The 7,500-nt window shown below is 38.9% G+C and overlaps 1 protein-coding gene across 3 annotated transcripts in view; it reads left to right on the top strand.

Moving 5' to 3' along the window:
- The window catches only part of CELSR3 (cadherin EGF LAG seven-pass G-type receptor 3), a 1,979,827-nt gene that overhangs the window by 1,360,124 nt on the left and 612,203 nt on the right, over nucleotides 1–7,500 (top strand). The gene's annotated exons all lie outside the window — the stretch shown is intronic.

Here is a 7,500-nt window from a genome sequence, read left to right as displayed (position 1 = left end):
TTAACTAAATTAGTTATAGGAATCTGAATATAATTATAAATCTTAAAACCATTAAATTCATATAAAAAATTAGGATCAGATGTATTCACAATTGTATGATGATGATGATCATCATCCCGTCCTAATGCAGCCTTTTCTATAATCATGGAACCAGTGTATGAATTAGAAACAGATGCTTCTGAAGAATTGGTTGAACAGATATCAGAACCAACAATTAAATCACATAAAGTGCAGAACTTACGACAGTAGAATCACAAAGAGGTGCAGGGACTATATCCAGGTTCATCATAACCTCTGTTTCGGTTAAACAGTTTAATATCTCCCCTTCCCCTTCTTCCTTTTTCCCCATTTCCTCTTCCAATTCTGTTGTTGGACTGGAGAGTGGAGGGAGACTCCAACACATTTCACTCATTTTTTCTGTTCTCTATAATTCTGGAGGATCTCCTGGGGACTATAGGTAAGGGGGATAGTTGTTCCGGGAGTGGATAATCTAAAAAAGCAGCATTGGGTTTTCCCCTGCAGACCTCATGTTATTACTGCACTTAAAAAAATCATAACTAGACCCATAATTAACCTTAGGATCAGGATATACCTCTCCTTTCGTAAGCAAGTGAACGTATTATTCCTCAAACAAGTAATATCATTATTCTTCTCTAGCTTACCAAAGATTTCAAAAAATTGTTTGGAAAATTGATCAAATAATAAGTCTGTACAGATCTTGTTATATAATCAATTTATATCAGCTCCAATTTAGTTAAAAGTTGAACATTATTTTTTTACAATGAGACTAACAAACTCCAGCCCAGTATGATCAACGAAAGCCAATAATTCATGATGACAAATGTATCTCAATTGTACACCATTGGGATACTTCATTAATGGGTCAGAGAATGCCTTGTATACTAGACACAGGCCACCTCTAAGCAATGTGTATGCATTGGTCATTGTAGGACAGGTTGTTTAGGCCTTCTAGCCTTTTAGTAAGGTTTCTATGTGGGCATTCCAGTTGTTGTATATATATATATATATATCTGGACAGATACATACCAAAGTGGGTATTATATTCAATATTTGTCCTAAAGAAGGCTGAGTAAAGGGGGACAATGATATTTCTAGATCTAGACACAATCCCTTTGTTTATAAGCTGTGCAATATAGAAGGACTTTCTTACAACAGTAGACTCATATTGGTCAGAAAGTAGGTCACTGTCCACATAAGTTCCCAAATCACAAACAACTGTGTCAACTCTTAGGGGTGTATTGTCAATATAGTAGTTTCCTGGGGTAGATGACTTCCCAAAGGATACAGTAATTCATTTTTTGGCTTTTAGTTTCAGTCATTGAATTTGGCACCAGTTATTTATTGAGACACGCCTTCCTGCAAGATGGCTAAGTATTTTGAAGATTGAATAACTGCTCCTAGCCTTTAGTCATCTGCATACTTAGTCAACCAGAGCTCTTTTATGTTGGCTTTTTAATTCAGAAAAGTAAATGCCACACAGGAAAGGTCCCAGTACAGAACCCTGGGGGACTTCACTGGTGACTGGTCTTTTTGTTGAGGTAAATTCCCCCGTTTTGATTATCTGTGTCCTACCTGTGAGCAATCCTTATATGTGTGTGTGTGTGTTTGTGTGTGTATGTGTATGTGTGTGTGTATGTGTGTGTGTGTTTGAGTGTGTGTGTGTGTGTGTGTGTGTGTGTGTGTGTGTGTGTGTGTGTGTGTGTGTGTGTGTGTGTGTGTGTGTCTATATATATATATAGATAGATAGATAGATATCTACATATCTGTATCTATAGCTATATATATATATATATATATATATATATATATATATATATATATATATATATATATATATATATCTATATATATCTATATATATATATATATATATATATATATATATATATATATATACATCTATATCTATATATAAATAAAAAAATATAAATATATAAATATTTATATATATATATACATATTTGTGTATATATGTTTGTGATTTGATCTTTATTATCTGGGTTTTCCCCTGGCTGCTGTCCGTTCGCGGTCCCAGCATCTCTGACCTCGTACCCTGCTCTCCAACTTGCTGATCCTGCACTACTGTCTAGAATCTACCCACCTGAAGAGAAAGGACCCCTTCCAAATACCAGCAGTCTCATCATACTGCCTTCTATTCTCTGTCTCCACACACTAAAGGAAGCAAGAAATACCCTGCTCTCCAACTTGCTGATCCTGCACTACTCTCTAGAATCTACCCATCTGAAGAGAAAGGACCCCTTCCAAATACCAGCAATCTCATCATACTGCCTTCTATTCTCTGTCTCCTCACACTAAAGGAAGCTAGAAAGTATGTGGTATCCTAAAACCTGTTAGTAAAGCTCATAATTGTAATTACTGCTTCTGAGGTTATAGAGCATGCCCCCAACCTAGTTAGCCAGCAGCCTTTACCCACTTTCTGTCCTAAAAACCACATAACTTTTATGTCCATCATTGTAACCTCCGTTCTTTAACCCTTAGTATATCCTTCCTTAGACCTAGACCAGCTAGCTCCCATATAGAATTGCCCTACATAGACTTTCTCTCCACTAAGTAGCGCCCTTCCCCTCCCCTCTCCTTCCTATCTCATGCTTATCCTACTGTCTTATACTATCTCTGAATTACATTTCTAAAGACTTTTATTTGATCTCAACACTGTCATACTTCACCCTGGATTTTACATGTCAACACCTACCTATCCTCCTACACTTCACTAACATTGTAGTACTTAACTCTGTACTTACGCTCACCTAACTTACCTTCAGTAGTCAGCATTTTGCTGATTGTTTTTTCTTGAACTGCTCCTTCACTTGTCTCTACCCGCTCCATTCGCCCTGCGGGCTCACTCCGCTCCCCTACCCTACCCCCAATTCCCACACACCCCCAGTGCATCTACACTTATTCTAACCCCATATCACCTGACCACTCCACACAGCCAATCATCTTCACTTCTCCCACCTCCCATAACACCTGACCCCTTCCAAAATCCAATTATCTTCTTTCCTCCCAAACACCACACCTATCTTCCTCTCATCCAATTAACAGTATCAACCAAACACAATATGGCACATACCATGCTCTCCTTTCTTATATGCCTCCTACTAATCCTCACAGCCCTAACCTACACAACGTCCCTACACACATACATTTCATCACCCCAAACCACCTACCATACAACACAACCCTTCACACCAACAAAAGGCCACAAAAGCTTCCCTATATCCCCCTCTCTACTTGAAAACAGCAAAATAGTACTCATACTCAACAAGTACTGTTTAACATCTCTCACTAGAAAGATACCAGACAAGCTTTACATATATATGCTACAAGCAATCAGACGTCATATACTGATAAAGAAATACCTCCTTACCTCTGGTGACATTCACCCAAATCCAGGACCAAACAACATCATACCCCCAAACAAACACACAACAGACCTACTCATCATAAACCTTAACACTCGTAGTATATCTAATAAAATTACTCACGTACACGCATTCATAACCCACTACTCCCCCGATATACTAACCATAACAGAGACCTGGTTAAATTCCAGCACAAGGAATGAAGAAATTCTCCCTCCAGGATATAACATCATTAGACTAGATAGAATAGGAAAGAAGGGAGGGGGCTTTGCAATTATCTATAAAAATATACTTACTATACAACCCCTACCAACCCCTCCACCAAAATTTGACAATGCTGAAATCATAGGAATTATGCTACAACTAAACAATAAAAAGAGTATCAGTATTCTCTGTGCATATATCCCTCCAGGCAATAACACCATTAAAATTGAAGAATTTCTGCAATGGACAAAAGATAACCTCCCACAAGAGACTATTCTGCTAGGAGACCTAAACACTGATTGGCGAGCCTGCAACTCTAAAAACCCCACTAGCCACATCAACCTGTATGGATTCTCTCAACTCATTCTAAAACCTACTAGCGTAGATAAGAAGTCCCAAAAAAAATCCATATTAGATTGGACATTAGTGAACTACCCAGAACAAAACTATCTCACAGGTTGTCTACCAGACAGCCTCAGTGACCATCTCCCAACATTCCTCCTATGCAGACGTACTAACACACCCAAACCTACTGTCTTTAGACAAGTCAGAAATTATCGCAAGGTTAACCTTCTAGATCTCAACACTGCATTAAAAAACTGCAACTGGGAACCTCTACATACCCTGAACTTGGACCTAGCAGTGGACTACTTTAATAATACTTTCATTAAGGTCCTTGACCAAATAGCACCCATAAGAACTATTAGAGCTAAAGTCCACTCGGCTCCTTGGCTTACTAACCCCACTAGAGCCCTATTAAAATCTAGAGACAAGGCATGGAAAACCTGGAAGAAAGACAACACTAGTCTTTCTAAACAAAACTATCAACATCTTAGAAACCAGGCTAAACAGCAAACTAAGCTTGATAAACAAAACTACTACCTAAATATCCAAAACAAATACTCCAACAGCCCACAAAAGTTCTGGCATGCAATTAACTCCCTACTAAAACCAGGAAAAAATACCACACCCTCTCCCACCTCAACCTCCACAGATACAACTACCGAAATAGCCTCAAAATTCAACCAACATTTCACTGAATCTATTAACTCACTATCCACTCAACTAGCCAAAAATAGCTACATACCCATGCCTACAGCGCCTAACAACTCTGCTCCTCTTACCTTCTCACCTATCCCAACCTCTACAATAAAGAAACATCTCTTAAAACTAAATCCCACTACCCTCGCAGCAGATGGGCTACCAGCACATTTCCTAAAAATGGCAGCCAACTCCATAGCCTACCCAGTCTCAATCCTTATCAACCGCTCTATACAGGAGTCATATATCCCTCATCTGTGGAAAGTCTCCTATCTTATTCCCCTTCACAAGGGAGGAACCTCCTATGATTTTTCAAACTACCGACCCATTGCTATTCTGTCGCCTTTATCAAAGATACAGAAAAATGCATACACTCTCAAGTCATGCACTTCCTAAATCTAAACAATCTCCTCTCACCCACACAACATGGCTTTCGCCCTCACCACAGTACAACCACTGCCCTCCTCTCCTTCACAGACCTAGTTAACCAACATAGGAATAACAACAGATTCGTATCAGCCATATTTCTTGACCTCTCAAAAGCATTTGACATGGTCTCTCACTCCATACTAATAGACACCCTAACCTCCCTAGCCTTCACCCCAAACACTATTGCTTGGTTTAAAAGTTACCTATCAGAATGACAATAAGCTGTCCAGTGGCAAGGAGCTTTATCACCTCTGCTCCCAACCACCATCGGTGTACCCCAAGGCTCCATACTAGGACCGCTTCTCTTCTCGATTTTTACCAATAACCTATACACATGTACCCTGCATGCCTCACTAATCCAGTATGCAGATGATTCCACCCTTATATGCTCAGCCCCATCCCTGACCTCCCTACAGCATCTCACCCAAGAGTCTTTCACCTCAGTAGAAAGATGGATAACTAACATTCAACTTATCCTAAATCCTAACAAAACCAAACTACTACTTTTTACCCCAAACAAATCAAAAACAACTCCAGTCTTCTTCTTCATCTCCTCCAATAATGGCACTATCATCTCTCCCTCTCTCCACACCAAGCTCCTTGGCATCGAAATAGACAACAACCTCCACTCTAACATCCATATCTCTTAAATTATAAATAAGGTGCACAAAAAAATGGGTTCCTTATACAGGCAAAAGAACTTTCTAACTAATCAAGCTAAAGTCACCCTAGCTCAAACCCATCTCCTATCTACACTACTGTATGCAGCCCCAATTCTCACTTACATTAGGAAATCTGACCTAGACAAACTTGAGTCCTGTTATAACAGAATTGCCAAGTTTGCCAAAAACTCCCCATTTAGAACCCATCACTGCATACCTCTCAGACAACTTCAATGGCTCGAACTGCCACAGTTGCTACTATATCACCAACTTATTCTATCATACAACATCCTAAAACAACCTGACAAAATTCCTCCTCTAAGGCATCTACTGACCAGCCACACTCCAAATTGTCCACTCCGCTCACCCAACAAATCACTCCTCACTATTACCTCAGCAAATAATACAGCCAGAAAATCTCACTTTTCACACACTATAGCCAAAACTTGGAATAATCTCCCCCCATCTGTGACTTCTGCAGCTAACACCACTCCACACCACTTCAAAAACTCCCTTAAGGCCCATCTTACAAGTTCTTGGCTCTGTCCATGTATTACATAGTCCATAATCTGTTACCTCTACAACCATCTCGTATCTCTCTTTTCATGCCCCAATAAATATGTTTCCTCAAAATATTATACATGGAAAACATGTACCTGTTAAAATCTGACTGTTGCTCTTTGCAAATTAAATATATATATGTAAATATTTTTTGATTGCAATTGTCTACTGTATTTTTATCTCTTTTTGACTTCTTTCTAGAAATTTCTAGTTAATAGATACGACTTCCTACACATTATATTATATGTTTATTTTATGTAATGTGTTGTTCTAATGTAACTGGAGCTTTTCTCCCCAGGCCTCTGCTGTAAACGGACCTCGTCCAGTCGGACCATCCCGGTAAACAAAATTAAAATAAATAAATAAATAAAAATAAATATATACACACACATCTATGTCTTGTGGACGGTGCAGTGATGTAGCGGTAGCGTTGTCCCCTCACAGCAAGAAGTTCTTCAGTTCAATTCTTGGCTGGGGTGCCTTCTGTGTGGTGTCTGCATGCCCTCTCTGTGTTCTTGTGCCTTTCCTGCAGATGCTCCGGTTTCCTCCTATGTTACAAAGACATGCATCTGGAGCATTTCTCCCTGGTCCTCCATTAAAGATTGTCATTGTTCCAAGTCAGGGTTTCCTGGTTAACAAATGTTAAATAAGTAAATATATATATATATATTCAGTTTTATTTAAAAACACTCACTTTGTTTCCTCACACTTTTACTGGTACCTGTACATCTACTTTCTAGTGCCAGTGACTTGAGATAGCCACAGCCAATATGACATGCCTTCTTCACCGCTTTGTACAGCAGTCGATCCAACCTCTTCTGAAGCTCCATTTCTGCTATTCTTAAACAATAGAAAGACCTACAATAAGGTATTGTCAGCATATTCTCCATTTGAGTAGGTCTGACTGTGTGCTGTTTTAAAAAAAAAACAGTCTTGGAGAGTATGATGATTGGTTGATTGATTGATTGATTGATTGACTGATTGATTACTAGAAATCAAAAATCTGGGTATGTATAGTAGCATGCATTGAGTTCCAAGCCCATAAAATTGCAAAGTTTACTATTTTTAAATGAAACAAAACTGTCCAAAAGAAATATGTTCTTTGAAATAATGTATCATTTTCTGACAGTTTTATTTTCACTGGGGGACTCAACAGCCATTACCATATGCTGCCCTTGCCAGAGACATGCCAGTAGGCA

This window comes from Protopterus annectens, chromosome 7.part1 (assembly GCF_019279795.1).
Source record: "Protopterus annectens isolate FY-2018-M chromosome 7.part1, PAN1.0, whole genome shotgun sequence".
NCBI classification, from domain to species: Eukaryota; Metazoa; Chordata; order Ceratodontiformes; family Protopteridae; genus Protopterus; species Protopterus annectens.
Note: the sequence above shows the minus strand (reverse complement) of the source record. Positions and strands in the feature narration are given on the sequence as shown.